This window comes from Dromaius novaehollandiae, chromosome 3, assembly GCF_036370855.1.
Source record: "Dromaius novaehollandiae isolate bDroNov1 chromosome 3, bDroNov1.hap1, whole genome shotgun sequence".
Classification (NCBI taxonomy): domain Eukaryota; kingdom Metazoa; phylum Chordata; class Aves; order Casuariiformes; family Dromaiidae; genus Dromaius; species Dromaius novaehollandiae.
This window is the reverse complement of record NC_088100.1, coordinates 12,094,762-12,116,047: the sequence shown is the minus strand read 5'-3', so window position 1 is coordinate 12,116,047 and position 21,286 is coordinate 12,094,762. Positions and strand designations below refer to the sequence as shown.

Below are 21,286 nucleotides of genomic sequence, written 5' to 3'. Positions count from 1 at the left end.
CTACATGTTTTCTGTTGAAGTTCACACCATAATCTGAGACATGTTAATTTAGGGTAGGTGGCTACTCAGTCAGCTGTTCAGTAGAACATATATACATATACACTCAAGGCTTTTCATCCCCTGGAAGCCTGAGGAACATTGTGGATATTGGCTATTCAGCACTAAAACTAGTCAGCTTATGGTAGCATTTTCTCATTTTGGTTTCTGCACGTCCAAACCACAATGATCCACAAGGGGATTAAAGCACATATTAATGAGCTTTTTTGCCCCTGTAGGTTTCTCCTTCTAATTTGCCAGAATTTTATGTACCCCCTTTTTGACCCTAGAAGAGATATTTTCTTCCATCTGGAATGATTGTTTCATGTTAATATGTTGGTTTGAATATAAAACATAGGAATGTTGGTTAGCACAAGACCTAATGAAGGCTCTGGGGTTTTTTGTTTTTTCTTTTTTTTTCCTTAAAGAAACTCTCTACTCATTTGTTGAGGCCAGGAATGTAAGATTTCAGATGTTTCTCATGCATATCTAATGCAAAATATAAACATTAGGCAATAAATCTATGTTCAGACACTTAAATAAGCAGTCTGATTTGACACATTAACGTTCTGGTAAAAAGCTGTTTTATCTCCTGACCTCTGTCATCTGAATTAAGACTTACTAAGCATCAAAGCCCAGTCTTAGAAGAGGGACCTGTGGCTACTAACTCATGTTACCACCATTATGAAAATTAAACAGGACAAAGATTCCAGAAAAAGCCAGAACTGGACAAATAAATGATATTTTATTTAGATCCTTTGCCCGGGACCGCAGTTTCCATCTAGAATGGCCAGTCCAAAATGGACCTGTATCACCCACTGGAGGAAAATCCAGCTTGTGCAGTTACCCATATGACTTCCCTTGTAAAGGCCTTGGTTGCTAAGCACATTTTGAGGGCAGAATTTGGTTGCAATGTTCTCTCATTGAGAATTTCCACTTGCTTGATTTTTTCCTTCTTCCATATGTTCTTATTCTGAACTACAAGTGTGTATTTGCTCTTGAACAAATGAAAACTCAACAATCCTTAGGTCCACTGAATTCCTAACTAAGCAGTTCTGCTAGAATGAAATGGAAAAAAAATATGCACATGGTAAACACAAAACTGCTTAAGTAGATACCCATATACGGTAATACGTATGGGTTAAATATTAACATATTTGGCAGAAATGCATGACAAGAATCTTTGTCCAGAGCCAAAGCCTCATAGGCAAAGGGCAGAATTTACCGCAAGCTTCCCTATCTCAACTGCACACACAGCACATTTATTTTTTGGATATATCTGGACCACCATCCATTATGCGTTCCATATGACATACATCTCAATGGGGTTTACTTCACCTGCTTTCATGAAATGAACCTTATTCTTCTTGCTCTTGTATAATACGAATGTTTGCTACTGAGTATTAAAATGTGCTACAACATGTGGCAGGCATCTGTGGTGTGCTGCCATTGCACTTGACTCTCACACAACAAAGTGAGACAGCTCGCCTTCCAAAATCAACCCTACCCCTCTTCAAAATACATCTTATTTCAGAAACACATATGCAAAGCACTACACCTCAGCAAATGCTGAACACATAAAGAGCTTCAAAGAGGTTTTGTTTCCCTCCGGTTTGCTTAGACATGCCATGGAATAGCACATATGAAGGAATCAGTTTTCACTTGGGCAGTTTTCATTCAGCTGGATTTTTTTTTCTTTTGTTTTGTTTTCACTCACTCCTTTTCACCGGAATTTAAAATTATCATTAAGAATGCAGGTCACTGAGAGTGAAAGGGAGTTTCATGGCTCAGACATACAGTGTACCACACCAAAACAGATTTCCAACAATCAGCCAAGACATGGTAATGACTGTATATTCTTTAAACTCTGTGGTGAATGTGGCATAAAATGCATTAATTTCTTTCTCAGTAAAAGAGGTTTAACTTAATACATCTTACTTCACATTTGCAAAGGTCTAAGTGCATGCACGATCTGAAACTTTTGTAGCTTATATTCTTTCGGGAAGCAAGGCAAGATAAATATAATTGAGGTTTCTTTCCTTTTGAACTGGAGAGTTCCTGAAGCTTTTTAGTTATCCTGAACTAATCTACTTCAACTGCTAATTCACACTGCCTCTCCCAAGCATCCATGTGTTGGCAAGTTCTGGCTTGTAGGGTATAGAAAGTGGAAATTCTTCTGCTTCTTTCAGACTGCACCCACAGGAGATGTTTGTGCAAATGTCAAGACTCTCGTGCCCAAATATTGGCATGTGCTGCCTCAGCTCGCATAGCCTTGGTGTAATCATTTACACCTGTGCAATAGAAGTTCAAAATTCAGGGACTGCACTCTTATTTACTGTCTGGCAATATAAAGGGGCGTGAAATTATATTCTCTTTAAGGCCATTTTAATATAGCAGGTAGTATAAGAGGCTACTAATTTAAAGCTTCTCCCTCATCCAGCACCTACCGTAGTGGTGGAGATCTACACTTGCTTCGTACATGCACAATCACTGACTGAGGTGCAAGTCTCTGGAAAACCAGGCCCACTTTGTGCAGAAGCCAAACATTTGTCTCGTGTTACTTTCCTATGTTGTATTGCATGAGAAATGCTTTCCCCCATCAGATATTAATAAATAAATGAAAAGGTATTCATAATTTATTCATCTTGCGTGAGGATGAAAATGATCATGAGAGAAATTCAAAACAGACTGGGGAATTTTGGAAAAAGTCTTTCAAAGGGAAAAGAAAAAGATGCCAACACACAAGGCTTTGCCAGATGCAGGTAATGGGTCGTTCATGTCTGCCATCTGAAGTGGATAACTTAGACAAGCAAACTGCTCATTTCTCCAGCATAACTGCAGCTGTAGTACTATCACCTTAATGTAACCCTACATAACCTCTGTTGCTGAAAGAAAAGGTGATGCTCTGACTCTTTACAGACAAGAATAGGAGCCAGATGTGTGAGCACTGCTGCCACAAGGACTGTTTCAATACCAAAGACTGACACACATAGACACATATGCAGAAATACACATATCCTTTGAAATATTAATGAAAGAATTTCTGGCATTCACCACTATACCTGGTTCTGCAAGGATTACAACTGTGAGCCATGTCATAGATGTTTTGGGCATGAAACGTTTGCAATGCATCAGGACAGCATGCTGCCATCATTAAATGAATGCAGCGATTCAAAGCAATCTTGACTGAGAAAGGCCTCATTTTAATTTACAGTCAGGGCTCTTCCACCACTCCTACAGTATAAAAGGGCCTTAAAATGGATATAAGTAATCCCAACCAATCCCACTCTAAGGCACACTTATGCTGCTTTACTGCAAAAATGAAAGTTCAAGCTATCAAGAATTACGTGTGCAAAGCACTTACCGAAGGGGACCCATTGCTATCTTTTCTTTGATGCCAACACTTCAGGTCAAAGTACAGAATTACATCTTCATCATATCAAGTTCTACACAGAAAGAGTGTGTAAAAACATGATAAACCAATGAAAGATATATAGGGCCAGATCCAATCTCATAGTAAAGAAATTCTAAAACCACCTTAAAAGCATAGTAAGAATCAGGACCAGAAAGAAAAAAATGCTCAGAAAAGCTAGTCTAGTCTGAAGAAACATCATACATTACCTTTAAGATAACCTGAGGCTTTATAATATCTGATATTGCAATGTCATATTTATGATAATATGATTGCATGTGGGAATTGTTGTCTGAAGACTCAAGGATGTGACTCCAGAAGTCTCTAATTACCCTGCTTTATGTTTCCATGCAACTCAGAAGTTATTCCTTTTCCAAAGGGCTGTAAACTTCTGCACACTTTGTGCTTGCAACAGTGTTAGCATGAGAAGGCAGCATTTAGTAGTTTTTTCACTGTAAGCTTGCCCTTCACAATTGTCAAGCAGGCAGCATGGACACAGCCGTCATGGTGTGGTGGGTGGGAGATCCTGGCTCAAAGGATGTGGGTTGCACTGCTTAGCCTCAGGGCTGGGGGACAGCTTCTCTGTCAGGATTAGGTGTCTATAGTTTGACAGGCAGCGACTAAGCCACAGTGTGCAACAAATGTGAGGTGACTTCCCCTGAAGTAAGCTAGCATGCACAGGGGCACTCATTACTCATAGACAACTTCCACGGAGGCAAGAAGGAGTTAATAAGCTGCAATTTCAAACCCCAGTTTACTACACATTGATCTGCTTCTTTAGGCAAACCCTTATTTTCCTCCTCATCTATGAAGGTGGTGAATTCTTCAAGGCAGAGATTTTAATGGATGCCCATTCACCACTTAACTTGTTTGAGCCAATTGTGTTGGAGATCCAACATCAGCAAGGAATGAATAAATCCAAAATCCATTATTGCATCCACAGTGAAATTCCTGCCATGGTCACCTGGCACAAGAAGGACACAAAAACCTGAATACTGAACGGAAGAAAGAAGTCAGGTCAGTGGTCAGGATAATGGTCCTTGTTGATGGATTAAGCCTACAGTCTCTGGATATGTCGCCTTGCTTCCTCTCCATTCATAGCAGTGGGGAGAGGAATATTTCCTACCCTGTCAGGAGTGTTGGGGTTAAATCCAGTAAAGAGGTCGATACAAGTGTTAGCATCTACGAGGAGGCATGGTTTAGATAGAGCACCTCTGTAGGTCCTTGTACAGCCACACACAGCAGAGCCAAGCAGGGCTTAATGGTGCTTTGCAGGGAAAATAATGTGGATATTGGAAGCAGCAGAGCCATGTTAGCACACTGCTGCACCTGAACTAATAATCATGGCACCTGAACTAATAGTGCCATGCTGAGGTGATTTCATATTGAAGCTGGCAGAACTAGCTCGGTATCTTTGCACTGCATTTTGTGGTGTATCTATGCCCACAGGCTGTCCTTCCTCAGAAAAGTCATCATAACATAGCCAGCTACAATCTTAAATCAAGATACTTTATCTTCTATTTTACTAAGCAAGCCAGATGCCATCTGTCTGTGTTGAAGACACAACTGCAGGTGGTGTCACCTACACCAGAGTAATTCAGGAATAGGGGAAGTGAGATGTGAGTTCAGCTCAAGAGTTGTTTCATTCATTTTTTCTTGTCTCAACTGATGTGTGCAGAGAGTGAATGATCCTTGGCAGCAGACCAGGATGAAGGATACTGAGATCAAAGGAGTACCAGCACACCACTGTACTTCACAGAAATGTGTGTTTTTGGCACAGAAACATCTCTGATAAGCATTAAAAATATCTTTTTAATGGATATTTTATTCTCTTGACAGAGACTATTTAAGATTTGAAAGTGACACAAAAGTAATTTATCCTCACATGTAAAAATGCACTTTGCAGATAGAGAACTCATATTAATTTTACTCATTCATGTAACACTCCAAAAACTAATCTTAGGTTCCTCCCTGAATGCTGTGGAAAGCAAAAATTAATTGACTTGGGTACAAGGAAAGAAATGAATCTGCATTTGCTTTCCTTTAAGGTTCTGTTTTTAGAGCAGCAAACCTAGGTCATCTGCAAACAATTTGTTTTCTACAACAAATTCCACTTCATATTGTGCTTAATATGTTAATTTTCTCATTAACACATTTGTTCGTTAATATTTCATTTAACAGCACACTCTATTATCTGTCATATTAATGTTTTAATTTCTCAGATCATCCAACATACACTACATAATGTGGTCATAGTTGCATGAGAATGATCTTATATTTATATGCTGTCTTTCAAGGAGAAGAATCCCAGAGCAGATTCATAAACTATCTTCTGTGAATAGGTTTATAAACAATGGTTTAGGGCAAATGTAATTATGGGTCTGTTATACCTTTGTATACATATTTCCAACTGTTCTTTTTTAACTGGAAGTGTATTGCAGATCTGTCATAATATTGGCCATTTAATCCTTATTTATCTTGCTAATCAGGAAGTTTCTTTACCTCCTCTCCACTTTGAGCTTTTTGCTAATTAACCTTGGTGTTCTTATCAGGATTCTGAGACATGGAAAACTAGCAAGAAATTGCAAAATAAGGAAGTCCAGAAGTGAAGACTACAGGACAGAACATTGTATGATTTCTTTGCAATTCTTCATTGCACCAGAAACAAAATGGAGGCCTGTCTTTGAAAACAGACGACTCCTCAAAGGAAGTAAATTATAGTTCAGACATAACAAAGGCAGAAGGGTGTTAGAGTTAAATATTGACCATGTGCCAAATATCAAGAGCTATTTGCATAGCACTATAAATTACCTAAGTCTCATGAAGCCAAATGAGGAGTCTCTCTATAATATATTCTCTAATCTTAAAGATAGTCAAGCACAGAGCATAAACCAGTATATTTTTGTCAGCTCAAGAAAGAATAGGTCTATCATTCAGAGAAAAGACAAGGCAACTTTGTGTAGAAGTCAGAATAGCAACTCAAGTTCAGTCTTAGTTTCATTAGTATTTTGACAAACTGAAGTACGTCCATATGCCCATGCCTGGGTTTGTTTTGTTTTATTTTGTTTTTTACTGGCATGCTTAAGGACAGGACATTTTTTTCCAGGAAGGAGATCATATAACATGTGTTCTCCCTGAAGTGAATAGGAAATATGTTGAGGAAAGGATTCCCCTTGGAATGTTAATGAAAACAAAGTTTTTCATCTAATTTTTCAATGAAAATCAAGTAGTCAGAAACAAAATAAATTTCATTAAAATTTTGTTGAAATGAGTTTTCATTTTCTCAGAAAAATTTTCATTTTTTCTGAAATGTTTTTCTGGGGCTCAACCCAGTAACTCTGCTTCTGCCTGCCATCCTCCTCAGACTGCAGGATCACACTACATCTTTTATTATAGCCCCTTATTTCCTCTTCTTGCTGGGCCACAGATTCCCATGTGCAATCATCAAGGGAACCTAGCTCCTAGCTCCTAGCTCCTACCTCAGCAACATTTAACAATATTTTTTCTTTGCCTCCTAATCTACTCTTTAAACAAAAAGCCAACATTTTATGTGGAAAGCCAACACTTTCTGTCACATTTAGAGCCTAAAGACCTGAAAGTACTAGTCTGGGAAACCTCTGAAGAACCAAGCAGGATGGTGAAGTCCAGCAGAAATAATCAAGTCTTTCCCATCTAAACTTTGGACGTCATTCTGTGAGACAATTAGTCCAGTAGCCAGACAGCTGGACACAAATCACACACACCGCCTTCCCTTTCCTTTACTGGTATCACTACCGGTATATGGACTAGACTGATAAAGTCCTTGTCCATGCACTTCATCTATATTACTTCAAAAACAAGGTCAGGGTACAGAAGCAAGCAGTGCCTTGTGATTGTCCCTGCCCTTTAATAGCTAGGACACTCCATGGCACAAGTTTGGATGGTGACATGTTGTGCTCTCCCAGGCAATGCCAGAAAAATCCTTGGAAAGAGCTTGCACCAGATAACACTCCCAGCAGGCAGCCCAGAGCCAGGCACCCTCTTCTGACAGACAAGACGGGTTGGCCACAGGGATGGGAATTACATGCTGGCACGTAGCTTCAGGCCAGAGATTCAGCCCTGGACAGTTTTCTTTAATAGTACAGAAGTAGCCATGGACAGTTTTCTTTAATAGTACAGAAGTAGCCATAGTAGTTAAATATTGACACCAGAAGAGCATCTCCCACTTTGTCTAAGTAGAGCTTTTCTGGGTGGTCTGATCTGTGTATCCACAAAAGCCGAATCTGGCTGCCCATGTGAGTTCACTGAGAACTGCAAGGCAGCCACCTATAGGTTAAAGATAAGTAAGTAAAATAGCCAGCAATGACACATCTTTGGTTAAGGGTTCCAGCATAGCAATGAGATTACTAACATTTTAGTTCTAGACAGGTTCTCCAGGTACCAGCTGGGATCTTAGGCACCAGTCTGCATGTTTTTTACATGTTTCAACTGCCTTCAGTGACATTACTTGTGAAACTAAGAATGAGGTTGAACATTTTGCATGGATGGAGACATGGAGACTTAAAGAGCATCTACTTACCCTGATACTTTTGATAATATGGAGGGAATTCCACTCCAAAGTGACACAGGCTCTCTATGAAAGACCAAGTCAGAAACTGTATTGAACTGGCAACCAAATGATGAAGTGTATCTTATTTTTTCCACCAAGTTTTCACATCACAGTTAAGAAGAATTTTCCTGGGAGTCTTTGATATATTTTTAGGTCACAGTTTTTCATTCTCCCAGATAAACTACATGTCTCCATGGTACAGATTTTATTGGAGGATATGAGTCTATTATTAACCCATACTAGCAAGCCTAGGTTCTTCACTTCATATTTTTAGTTCTGGAGGTCCTCAATTTAATCGCAAGTGTGTCAGGCAGCATGACAGCTGTCGCATTAGTATCTCAATCTTCAACTGCTGAGGTCAAGGTCTTACACCACTGTTAATCAGTGAGATAGAGTGTCCTGGCTTTCTAACCTTATAAGGATGTGATTTCTTGCCCAGCAGGTTATGAGATATTCATATACATATTCATGTGCTATATAAAATGATCACAAAATATTATTTCATGACACTTTTATTTGCCTTAAGTTACACAGCTACTTAAAATTAGTCACTCTTACTAATGACTTCATCAGATATGAACATACCCATTCAATGCCAAAATGCCCTGAAATACAGTAAAAGTTCATGTCAATAAGACTGAATGTCAGCAAGATTGAAAGGTTCAGTCACTAATATTGAATGAGGTCCATCATAGATGCACGGAACTTCAAAACACATGTATAAGGCTCACTGACTTCCATGGCCTTTTGATGAGACTTGGACGTTTACTTCAAGTCAAACTTGTGCTGAAGTACTTGTCTGAGAAGAAATGGACTTATGCACTTATGCACATCCCTCAATGGTCTGCTGAACCAGCAATTCTAACACTAATTAGTATCAGCATTAAAACCCCTACCAAGACATGACACTCTCAAATTCAGCAAAGACTGGATAAAATTGCAGCATGCATTCTTTAAATATTTATATAGTACATCAAAACAAATGAAACTGGAGATTCCATTTTCAGCATGAGCTGCAGCATTGCTAGAATGGGGTCTACTGTGTCATGCCACTTATTTTCATTTCTTTGATTTTTTTTTTTTTACGACTCTGCTGAATTAATAATCAGGGACAAGGGACAGAGTCACACTGTTTTAACTCTTCAGTATTCCTAAGAGTAAACAGACATCCAGTGAAGCAAGTTAGAGAGGTCTTTAACTTTATGAATTATTTTGAGAGCATGAAAGTCACTTTCACAGATCAAGTTTATCACAGTATTGAAAAGATGTAAGCATTTGTGAATATATTAAACTTTGTATACTTCAAAGAAAAACACCTAAGAAAAAATCCTACACTTTAATGTAAATTCTCCATTTAGTTGATCGGATCTGAGTGTGTATACAGATACACAGATTCTCCAGGGAGCTGTTTGTATCTTTACAGAAAAAAAAAGGCTGTAACGTTTAATAAGAACTATTTCTAAGGATTCCACTTTTAAAATATTGTTTTATTTTTTTTCTCTATTTTGGCGCAAAATGAATGTAGTAGCAGATCAGCTCTAGTTATTGTACCAGTGGCTCTCAAGTAACTGTGACATTTATCTAATGTTTAGTGAAGTATTTGAGTAAAATGTAGAATAGCAGAGAATAGTCCTGCTAGGCTGCTCTTTCACCAGCTGATCAGTGGTTGCACAAAGCCCTGTACTCCAGTCCAGTGTTGTGGTCTGCATGAACAAAGGGCTGTTCACCCACAGGTACCTGCTGATGTTATGTTTTTAATATAGATTTTTTTTCAATTGCTTATATGACATATGATTTCTTTTACTAAAGATAGAATGGAGTAACCAGAGCAAGATCCGACTCCAAATACGAACTAGGGCTTCGTCTACAAAAAAAAACCAAAAAACAAAAAACTGAAAGAAGGACATAATAACATACTTTAATATACAAAAGCCTGTTGCAAAGAAAAATGGACTTCTTCTTCCTGTCCAGGCTGAACAGACTAAGAAACAGCATGATGAAACTGAAGCATGCAAGAGTCATCTTGGGACTTAGGATAACACGTTCAAAAAGCAGTAGCATATCTAGGGAAGATGTAGACTTTCCATCACTAGAGGTCTCTACAATATGTTAGACTGGCATCTGTCTTAAATGATAGAAATACACTCCTTTTAGGCAGGCGCAATATAGGTGATTTCTTGAAATCTCTTCCATCACTATGACTCTGTGAACATTCTATTTTGTACTTAATATGTTGATGCTTGGAGGAGGAAAAGAGGATGATCTAACCTTCCCTCTTACAGTGTGGTCTGGAAAGTCTGCCTAGCTGCATATTGGAGAAAATGTCATTGTCATTGTTTATTAAAGAGCTGCAAAGAATTTTTATCTTAGGTCCCTAAAAGTGTAGGATCAAAACACTGCCATCCAACATTTTGATTAGTGATGCTTTCTACATGAGAACAACTGCCATACTAAGTCAACCAAGTATCCATCTAGTCCAGTGTACTAACTCCAGTAGAGGCCAATAGGCAGACGTGCATAGAATATATAAGAACATGGTGAGCATATGTAGAATAGACAGTGAGCAGTCATTCCTTGTGCACTTTTTCCTTGCTTCACAAAATTTTACAGATCTTTTCAGCTGTATTTAGTTTCTTTCACTGCAGTGCATCATACTGCCCCATGCTGGGAGAGGGACAGGGAGAAAAGATGGCCCATTGTCTCATCCTTTTTGGTAGGTGTTGAACATTTTCAATGACAGTAAGATAGTTAACTGTTGTGAGTTAACATGCTTTATTACGTTTTCAGAACATTTTACACTGAGGCCCTGAGGCCATGGCTCTCGCTGTTTCTTTGCATGCAGATGGGAGCCTTAGGTTCTGTCTTATTTTAACAGTTTATAGTCTAAGGACAGGCCTGTGAACCAGGCATGTGGTGCAGGAGAACTGTTCTCTAAATTATGCAGCCCATAAATGAGATGCCACATTTTAGGTCTACATTAGAAAAGATGAATCCTCTAGTAGCTTATGGCAGCAAAAGCAAATAGTTTCTTCTAATATTGTTGATGCAGTTACGGTCCACGCACATACGATCTAGACTTATGCTGAGCTGGAAATAAAATTTCAAAATCATCTCTCAGATGAACAGTATTTTCCCCACAAAAGTGTCTTGTGTAGACCTGGGATCTCAGTGCACCAAGCAGCAAATTTAGAATTTCTGAACTTCCTGGGCAGTCTTTAAAATCTCTAAACTGCCCCCAGGGGTCAGTACTGGGTCCAATCCTGTTCAACTTATCCATCAACGACGTGGATGAAGGGACAGAGTGCACCCCCAGCAAATTTGCTGATGATACAAGACTGGGAGGAGTGGCTGATACACCAGAGGGCTGTGCTGCCATTCGGAGGGACCTTGACAGGGTGGAGAGATGGGCAGAGGGGAACCTCAGGAAGCTCAACAAAAGTTCAGCCAGGCTGACTGAAAGAATTGCTAAGGCTCAGAGTCCATCCAGTGAACCTTCCTCAGTTCATTACAGAGATGGTCAATGGCCATTTATTCCTTTTCTCTGCTGTCTCTCCCCAGCTTTGTTGCAGTACTATTACAGTGACCTTGCAGTCACTCTTCCTCTGCTCTTACCATGCTCTGTGCATGGTAATAAAGAGTCCTTTGGCTCGCAGGTTCCTAAAGAAAATTCTGATTTGACACAGCCTCAAGTTCTTCTTTTAAACACAAACACTAGCTCCCTTGCTTTGTCACTCTCCTTGTTTTTTCTGTTGCCTTTTCCCCTCCCTTCTTCCTCATTATGTCTACCTTCCCTCTCTCTCTCACTCAGTTCCTCTGTGAAAGAAAGCTAACACTTAGAAAAATCTATGTTTACGTGATGATTGTCTTAGTTTAGAGCAATGCTACTGGGAAATATCACAAATAAAAACACTTTTCTGAGACATTATTAGATAATCTCCACCACACACATTCCAAAACTTTAATGTGCTTCACTCTTTTGGAAAATTCTTTCACCCCATCTCAACATTCCCATCTGTTCCAATTTTGCAGGTTAGTAATGATGAGGCTGTTTAAGGCTTTGCCTCATATTTGCACTGATTTTAGGGAAACTTTAGAACCTGAGGCCAGGAGCTATAACCTCCAACAGGAAGGTGGTGCTTTGGAATGACCTAAACCTTTTTGCATTAACTAGGTGCTAGGTGTACAGCACCTAATATCTGTATCTGTATCAGAAACATCATCACAGACTGAGCTCCTGAATGATACTGCAGGCAGCCCTGCTCCTAACTGACAGGGTGATGTGGCATGTGCCAAACCTCCTGCGGGATGTTTGAATACAGTTCTTGGTTCCTAAAGCCTCTGGATATAAAGGGGATGAACAAATGACGCAAGTGAGCTTTGCCTATCTGTTACACAAAGGTCACAAAAGAAAAAAGCTTTTTGCACTTTCCCAGCCTTTCTTATGTGCAGATGGCCAAGCATAATTAGCTGTCTCTAACCTAGTGAAAAGCCAAATATTTCAGTCCTTATACAAGAGAATCTTTGCCTGACATAAATAAGGCTGGATGAAGTTGTCGCTCTGCTGATCTCTATGGCAATTTTGTTATTGATCTCAATAGTGCCTGGATTTTCCTCCTTGGTTAATATAAATCAGGCCTGCAGAAAGTTCTCTGAAAGCATCTAGATGTATTTGATGGATGAAATAGAATTTGCAGAGCATATCTGATGTTTTCAATTATTTTTCTAACCTGCATATTCATTTTCTAGACTGAAACTGCATGAAAAAGAAATCTGCCCATATGCCTATGTTACTTTTTTAATATAGAATTTTCATATATTAATCTACAAATATAGCTTTCTTGTGTGTGTGTGGTTTTGGGTTTTTTTTTTCCCCCCCTAGGAGCTACATCAACAACCTATGATGGTTTCTTTAGAGTTTGCAGCCTTTCATCTACATTTGTATTCAGTGACTTACAGGAGCAACTGATTGCTGCATTCATAGTGATTTATGTGGAAAGGGAAGCATATTCATATTAAGCATATAATGAGGGCCATGGAACATTAGTTTACATTTTGCTGGCAGTCACAGTGGCTTTGGCAATGGAATTTAAATGACCTTAACATTCACGTCTAAAACATATGTGATAACTAGCCTCAGCCCTCACCCTACCGTTGATCTTTTGAAACAGTGAACAGAAGATAAAGATCTGTTGTGGTTCTCTTCTCAGTTCTCCATAACATTTCATAAATAGGTCAGTTTTAGCATGTTTATATAAATTGATTCCCCTTCTGGGAATGCTGGGCTGTGATAAACAGTTCTTTCCAATTAGTTTGTTTTTTTAAAAAATAGTTGGGGATTACTATTACAGCTAAAAATATTTTAAATATAAGTATCTTCTAAGTCAAGAAAATGTTTTCTGTCTGTTACTGTGAGATGAACTGCAAATGCCTACTCCTGTTCACTTTAGAATCAGTATTGCAGTCTCTACACATGTGGACTTTGTTTTGACAATGCACAGCAAAATGAAGAACTAGTCCTGTAACACTGTGCCCACTACCACAAGTCATTTTGTTGATAAGGGGGAAACAACTGAGGCCAGTGGGACTCCTTTAGTTAGTAATCTCTCCGCTCAATAAACGTCTACAGGATCGTCTCTGTTTTGTCATATTTGCTTTAGAAGTCACTCTGTTGGCTTACAGATTTATACATTCCTTTAGATGCCAGATGTCCTTTTAATTCTCATTAATAATCCATTTTATTTGATTTTGTTGTCAGGCCCATTTCTAGCAACAATTTTCATAGCAAGTCAGGTCAACCAATGAATCTGTTGGCCAGTAACCCCCCTCAGCAGGGAATAGCACTAGATGCATCAGAAGAAGTTGCAAGAAACAGTGATAAATCATCATGTGGGACAAAGAGGACTTATATTTTTGCTTATTATTATTCATCCTGATGATCTTGCTCATCCTGATGATCATATCTTTCTTCAGATATAATCAAAATTTCAGAATTAAAAGAATGATGGTGATAAATCTTGTGCCCTTGATCCCCACTATTTCATATCGTTGTTTGCAGTTTTAGAGAAGAGATTGAGGCTCTGTGTTGGGCCTAGCTCTGCTTCTTCCTTTGTGGTCGGTTAGATTTGACAACAGATGGACTGCCTGAGGCATGTCAATTTAATTTTATGTTCTGCATGTAATGCGCATGTTGTCAATTACAGTGGTGTATGTCGTCTTTCTAGGAAGGAAGTCCCGCTCTCCGACTGGGTGAACATGCTAGGCATAAAGTTTGGAAATGCTATTAAATCTGGGCTCAGTCATGTCCTAAGAGCCCACATGAGAAGGGACCATCTTTCAGAGATTATTTTTTACTCTCTAGAAACAAGAGATGCTACTCAGCTATGCTTTAGCAGTAATGCATTCAAACTCTTGCAGAATGGAGCAAAAGCTCAAGGATTCAGACAGACTTGAGTGTTCACTAAGTAACAGACTTCAGACTGTTTCTTAGGGCCCTCCCTATGGCCACACTTCTGAGGGAACGGGGCAACACCAAAACACCTTCTCAAACAAGTACCTGGACAGATTTATGCCATTGGCTGAGCAGCCTCAGTGGACAGGGAGGCAGAATAACCAGATAATTAAGGTTAGTGCCTAAGTCTGTCTAGAAGCACTGTTGGATACAGAACAGCTTCAGACAGCAAATTTGCCTGGGAAAAAGGAGGAGGCTATGTTTTTACAATCAAATTCTTCTAGCCTCTAAGAAGAGAGGAAGGAAACTCCACTTAGAAGAAGGTGGCAAGCATTTCTGGATCATCTGTGCTGCATTCTAACTGCTGGGTGATTTTTTCTTTGAGAGAATGGCATACACATTCTTTTTTCTATATTTTGTCATGAAAAGGCTTTCCCTATTATCCTCTATCCCATCACTTCCCAACGCCACCACTCCAGCATAGCACATTGGCCTAGCCCACATTCAAACAAGATCATTTTCAAAGACTTGCATCAGGCTTCCTTTTAGCATGAGGCTATAAGAGCCAGGATGATTATCTTTCTGAGGAATATATTTGTGATGCAACATCCACATTTCCCTGTTTTAAACAATATCTTACAGATATCATAAAAAGTTAGAATAATTGCATGCCTAACACTACCTTTTCTTTAACAGCATATGGGGGATAAAACATTGTCATTATATACACACAAATTTAATTGTTCATTTTAACTGCATGATCATAAGTTCCAGCTGGCCTCACAACCAGAGAGCAGTCCCTAACCCATTTCATGCACTGGCACAGAAGTAGCTTCGGAAGCATGTTACCTAAAGAACTAATGGTCTATCAGTCATGAGAAGTTTGGATGTTACCCTTAAGCCATAAATGACGGATGCTATTCTGACCAATCCAATACATTGAAGCTAAGATATTTAGAGTTTAAACCTATAGTTTGACCTTGGGGGGGGGGAGAAGAATCACACGTACAGTGTGTAACTCATACTCCTGCCAGCCTACACAGACGCTGTGGCTACAGAACACCAATAAAGAATAAAACAGAATGATTCATATTTACATATAACATAGATGAACACATAAACATATGTATATATAAAAATGTAAAAGCTGTTATTAAAAATTCCATCAATATTAAAACATTTTATCTCCTATTTTCAAATTGCTCTTTGGAACAAAAGCCTGGGTGTGGACATTGACTCAAAAAAACATTCTGAAACATTCGCACTTGACTTTATACCCTTCGACAGGATTATGATTTTTGTTTCTGAGTACACGGATATTTATTTGACCCTTGCGAGACACTTACTGGTCTGTGTCTGGAAATAAAGAAAAAGCATAAGACAAATGTCTTCTGATTTGCTAACATGAGATGAGCAACCAAACATCATCTAGCCAGTATATGAGCACAATGAACTAAGCCTCACCACTGCTGCTAACTCTGACTCTAAACTCTACATTTCTCCCTGCCAAAAGAGCCCTTTCCACAAGTCCCCAGTTTCACAAGAATAAGGGCAAGATGCAAACTATGTTCAAGTCCAACTTGAATCTGACCCAGTTAGAATATGAGAAGAGAATAAGCTGCCACCCACACACAGTTTGCAAGCAGGAAATAAAATTCAATTGTTTTATTTATGTATATTTATTTCTTTATAAGTATCTGCATTGTCTATCATCAGAGCATGGGCGTTTGTGTGTTACTCTGGGGAAAAATAGTGCAATTTATTTTGAATAGATATACTCTTTTGCCTGATTCATTAATTAATATCTTTGAGCCACAGTTTCCATGAATTTTGCTGGCACAAAGCATTCAGAGACACCAGATTTGAAGGTCATGTATGAGAGTATTCATGGAACCCAGAATTGCAAAAATATTCATTGGAAGTACTACTCACACATCTAATCAGGAAAAAGGAATAGTGCCAGGCAGGCAGTCTAGCCAATGACAGTTTGAAAAGCAAACATTGGCTGTCCACAAACAATTTGTATAGCAGAGATCATCTATACAATATAAACACTTTAATACTCTCAAACAGCCAATATTTGTTCGTTAATTTGACTAATTTTGTGCTTTAAACAAACATTCTGAATGTATTTTTATTTTCTCAGCTTCTGCCAAACTTTGGCTACAGATTGATGTATCTCAGTTACAGAAGTAAACTTTAGGCCAAATAACGCATAGCTTGATATGCTGTGGGTATAGAAACATCAATTATAAGTGAAAAGAGTGGGCAGATTGAATAATGTTTTCCAATTCTCAAGTATTGCTGATGCTAGTACCTCTTCAGGATACTATATGTAGAACACTGTCCTCAAGTGGGCAGATATGTGACTGTCAAATTGTCACTGTGAACTTTTTCTATGACAAAAACTTTTAAAATTAAAAAAAAAACAAGAAAAGGGTCCCAGTATGAAATATTATGAGATGGCCTATGCTATGAAGTGGTCAGACAAGTCTTCAGTACTATAAACTACCCTTACTATTTATTTGAAAGACACCTCCCCATCTTGCAGCAAATTCCTCTCCAGCAAATCACTCCTCACTTCACACCAACAGAAAATGAAGAAGAGTTAAATCCCAGACTACTTTCTTCATGTAGTTTGTCAGCATTTTGAGAGACTAATCCTCCTCAATATCCTAAGAATCATAAAGCTATCCTTTAGATAACTGAGAAAACTGTAAGCTCTGACATCTAGACCAAAGGTTTCCAAACAGCAGTGTATCATCACGGATGCCAGCAGATAACAAAATGGTACATGAATGCAACTAAAGAGCCATGCCTATGCCTATTCATATGTGTGTATACATGCAGAAATTACTGCAGTCACCAATGGTTATTTCAAGGACAGCATGTAATCTCAACAGGACTTGGTTGCTCTTGCTCCTGACAGCAGCTACGTAAAATAAAATAAAGGTGGATGCAAATTATTTTGTAAATCAAGGGCCACGGTTAGCACATGGCTTAAGCACCTGTATATTTTTCAGCGTGAGCTGGCTCACTAAGCTACATTATGTAAAGCAAGCACATAAAGTAGTCATAAGTTCAACAACGTAGCTAGGTTCACAGATTTATAGCCCCACCAAAATGAAAAAGAATAGACATTTAATTAACACTTTTCTGCTTGTTCAAAGATAACCAATATTTTAGGACTTAATTAATCTGATCATTTATTAGAACCCTAATTGGGTGTAATTTGGCCATAGCTACATTACAGAGTGTTGTGTAGATATTTTCTTCTTTATTTTCCTCGTATCTAAATATACATAAGCCTTCCCTTCCAAGCTTGCAGAGCTCTGACAGCCACAGCAGACCTGCCTTGCACTTCCATAAAGTCCAACAAGATAATGTACAATGTTATGATTATCACCATCTGGAAGAGACAAAGGGTAAGTAACTAGATTTAAGGAGAAAATTATTATAATTTTTTTTTAAATCAGAAGTATATACAGCCAGTTTATAAATTCAGGCTGAGTTTACTAAAAAGTTCTTTGTATGTATAAAGGAAAAAGTACTACAGTATTTTACATAATGCTCTAATCACCATATGAAGTGAATAATTTCAGCATAAATACATTCAGGCTATATTTCTGCATATGCTGTTATTCATTTATGTGATGCCTTTTTGTTTCTATAAATATATAAGCTGTTCACACAAAGACATTTCAATCTTTGAGCTTTTTGCAAACTGTTCCCTTTAGATCTGTTACATAAAGTGTTACCTGTATTCCAAGAAGTTATTGACTCTAAATTGGGAAAGTAGCCTTTTAGGACCAAACTTAAGGCATTTGTTGGTGACATTAAATCAAAAGGTTTTAATTGCATATTTTTCTGCTTTCATATCTAGATAGCAAAACAAAAGAAGTAGTAGGGAATCTCCTATGAAGATCCTCACCCACCACACCAGAAGTAAAATAGCATTTATATTAAACACTACTATCTTTGGGGGTACACTAAGATTTTCCATAACCAATGTGATAACCAGTAAACAAGCCTTCCTTCCTCAAAAGAGGAGACAGTAAGTGCAGAAAACAGTATCTGTGATCTGTCTTTTAATTATGCAACCAGTTTGATTATTGACTATGTTACTGAAGAGTACAGAAGAATACACCAGTATTGTAAAGACAGTGAGATACGAAACTTTCCACATCTTGGTGTAATCTCTGTGGTTTTTTAATCAGAGTAAAACCCAAATGTAGAAACTCAAAATGCAATTTACATGACTTATCTCACTCCCACTTGAAATCAGAGCTGACTGATTTTTAATGATACTGTGTCTTTCTCTAAAGTTAGGTTTTCATTATAGCAGTTGTGTTACATTGGCTGGTAGGGCTAAATGGCTGAATTAGGATTAGAGCCAAATACAGAGCTGCTGCACCACAGCTCCCTCAGCAGAGCAGCAAATTATCCTGAATGTTTGGCCACTTTAATATTAGTGAATCTATGGCATTCATTTATTCATAACAAGACTGTGCTGTAGACTTAGTTTGCTTGTTAAATTAATGGAAGTTGGAGAACCTAAAAAGAAAATCCTAGAGGGGTTTCATTTCTGTGCCTACTTGGTTGGATCAGTAATTCCTTTTATTTTCATTTCTTTTCTCCTGGCTGCATAACGGGGTGAATTTGTTTTAGATTATTTTCCTATTAACTAAAATTTCCCAGAGGTTCCTGGTATTTGCATTCAGTTATTTCAATAGCAGATATAGCATTGTACTGAATACACCATCTACTGAAACAATGAAGTTGTAAGGAAATCAATCACATTTTCCTTACAGATGTTTGACCTACGGCATATCAGAATTGCCAAATCCACCTTTGGGTCACACCCTTCTCCATCTGGAGACCTACAAACAATGGGCCAAATACAAGCAGTGATTTATAAACTGGGTAGCCCTACTAAAGTCAACTACCAATCTTGAATTCAAGTGCCAAAACTAATGCTGTAACTGCTAATAACTTGCAGCCAATAAAGACTTTGGAGGGACTTTCTGGTACTCTGCATCTCCGAATATTGGGACATCATGAGTTTGCTGCTTACATGTAAGTTTAGAAGCTTAGAGTTCAGCTTTGGAGTCCTGAATATAAAATTCATATTCACACTTCTAGGTTTAGCCACTCCTCATCTTTTGTCTTCCATTTTCTCCACAGTGGTAGGGATGGGTCAGAGAAATACACCATGGTGTTCAAAGTGCTGCACAGACTTGTGCCAGTGTATCTGCATGGTTGCTTGGCCATGGGATTGCATGTAGACTGGCATTCCTAGCAGATAGGCTTGTTCTCTTGTTTTTGTTCAACCCTTTCTCCTGCATTTCATTGCTGTCACAGGACTGCCAGCAGTAATGAGAGCTTTTCTCTCATGATCAACTTTAATCAGGTTCCTTCTACTTTAACAAGATCTCCATCTGAGGAAACCTACCAACTGTACCTTGGGAGCACAGAACAACTTGTGCCACCCACCTAGAAATGAAAAGGATCATATGAAGTCCGGCTCAGTAAAATGGCAGCCAGCCATATAAGAGGTGTTTCTCCCTCATTCTTGCACTAGAAGTCACAAAATTCCCAACATTAGCCACCCTACAATTAACACAAGATCTCAGTATAAAAGATCAAAATACTTAAAACTATAATGTGCCAGAGGAAAAGAACAGAAGACCTCAAGGGCCACAAGGACTCTGATTAAATGGCACCAAACAGTGAGGCCTCCCTGCTGACTATTTTACACTGAGTGAAATCTTTGCAGAAAGCTAGTGTTGTTTCCACAATAAGGTAACCAGGCTGATATCAGTGCAGTGCAAAAGGTGATAGTGCTGTTCAGGGAAATTAACAACTCCATCTGTTTGTCCCTTCCATTTCCCCAGTTTCCCTAACGGATAAAATTGTTTTTTATTATGTTTTACATGATTCATATATTTGATTAGGCACATTGGGAAGTTAAGGTACTCCAAGCCATTCATCTAAATGTCTCCTTTGTGGTGCAGGAAAAAGAAAGTCTGATGAAAACTAGGTTTTAAAAATGGGAAAGGAAGAGATCAGACAGAGAGTTTTCCTTTTTGCAGCACTTCGAAATAGAATTATTAATCCACTGAGGGAAATAAACAGCTGGAAGTAAACATTTCCCAACTGCTGGAGAAACACTAACTGTTTCCTAAGCCACATCCACTTGGTCACCAAACAAATGCATAAGGGAAAACCAGTTCTTGGCCTGGACCTATGCCTGTGCTAATGAACAAATCAACAGTGGAAGGCTAGCTGAGTCATTCTTCTTTAGAGATCATCAAATATGCAGCTTCTTAGTTATTTGTTGGTTACTAAGACCAACAGCCAACACTGTGCTCAATGCTGTACATGGCAGCCTTTGCCCCACAATCTAAATTTGGCATACCAACAGCATCCAGCAATTAACTGAATGTTCAGTAGACAACCAGTAATGCACCTGGTAGGTGGTGCAAGCCAGAGCTATTTGTAAAGTGTTGGAGAAGTAATTTTCCTAAAGAAATGCATTTTAAGGAAGAATCCAAAAAGCAGTACAAAATAGGCACCACAAGAATTGATGGACAGTTCCAAGGAAAGCTGCACAAGACATTCTTGAAGGTCTGCAAATTCTATGTTGCATACTCATTCTGCCACAGATTATGCTATTTTTCACATGCTTTTCAAAAACATTCGCATGAACAAAGCTTCATGTGTGTAAAGAAACTGTTAAGGAGAAGAACCTATAAGCCCATAGCCAATATGGTTTTACTCATAATACAAAATTTGCCATGTA

The 21,286-nt window shown here is 38.5% G+C and overlaps 1 long non-coding RNA gene across 1 annotated transcript in view; it reads right to left on the bottom strand.

Moving 5' to 3' along the window:
- The window catches only part of LOC135327799 (uncharacterized), a 48,513-nt gene that overhangs the window by 21,039 nt on the left and 6,188 nt on the right, over positions 1 to 21,286 (bottom strand). The window lies entirely within an intron of this gene.